Raw genomic sequence first — 1,288 nt, forward strand, 5'->3', positions numbered from 1 at the left:
CCATAAGCAGAAACAATCATCTTCTAGGGACCAATTTGTCTCCAGATTACACGTCTAATACGTAAACTCCTTGTAATGCAAATGAGCTTAATCAAATAGGGATCATCCTCAATTCAGCCTCATCAAATTTCTGCTTACAGATAAAATTCTGTTTGTTGATAAGAGAGAGTACTAACAACCAGGCCACAATTTGAAAAAAAAGTGCTTGAGAATCCATAGCTCTTATAATTCATCCCTGTAATCTTTGAGGTCTTCTTACTATTTTAAAATACTTGGTTACCCTATATGTTTATATTATCAGCCTCTTTCCCTAACTTTCACATTTGATTTTTGTTTATTTTCTGTGTTGATCAACCACAGCTTAATTGCTAAAACTCTCTAAAGTGAGGCTTCGTGTGGCATAAGATTTCCAAAACAAAGCAAAACAAGTGCCCTTGCTTAAGAAAATAATATCTATCACATTACAACCACGTGTTGTAGTTATAATTCTCAGTTATTGTTATATTAAATAGTCTAACATATGCAAACAAATATCCATGTCCTTGTGAATGTCAACAAGGTCATATAAACATAGTTTTTGTTCAATATTTATACCATCTTAAATTGATCCAGTCCTAAAATACTGAGCATATCACTGACTTTGTTAAGAGAGTAAGATCCAATATACTTTGATATTTTATATAAGTTATATTGGTATATTTCTGTTTACTTAGGTTTAGGTATAGACTAGTATTCATTGGAAAAAAATGATGCAATGTTACATATATTAGACATGGTACTAAATGGTAGTGACAAAAATAAAAAATTTTGTGGGGCAGTGCAAAGCTTATTTTCCAAAATAGGAGGTAAAATATAAGCACCTTAAATTAATACACAAAAACAAAAAACAAATCCTATAAAAGTGACATAATAAAGTTTATAGATTACCTATGTGGCTGCTAAATTTTTTTAAAAAGGCTTTCAATTCACAACCGATCCAAAGGATAACTGAACGGGACAGATATTGCCACAGAAGATACTTTAGAGAGAATAGTTCTACTATAAAATAGAGGTAAGTCTTGTCTAGATCATTTCAGAAAAAGCAGTGGTAAGCAGGAAGGAAGTGTGGCAGGGAGCTAAGAATCGTGATGATGTTTGCCAGCTCATTGTAATCATCAGGAAGAAGAAACATGGAAAAAAATTCAAAAATAGTAAAGAAATCACTTATAATTTGCATTGCTTTTGATAACTATTCTAATTCTCATAATATCTATAATTTTTTATTCAGAGCAATGTATTTTAATATTTT

The sequence above is a fragment of the Microtus ochrogaster genome, chromosome 22, assembly GCF_000317375.1.
Source record: "Microtus ochrogaster isolate Prairie Vole_2 chromosome 22, MicOch1.0, whole genome shotgun sequence".
NCBI classification, from domain to species: Eukaryota; Metazoa; Chordata; class Mammalia; order Rodentia; family Cricetidae; genus Microtus; species Microtus ochrogaster.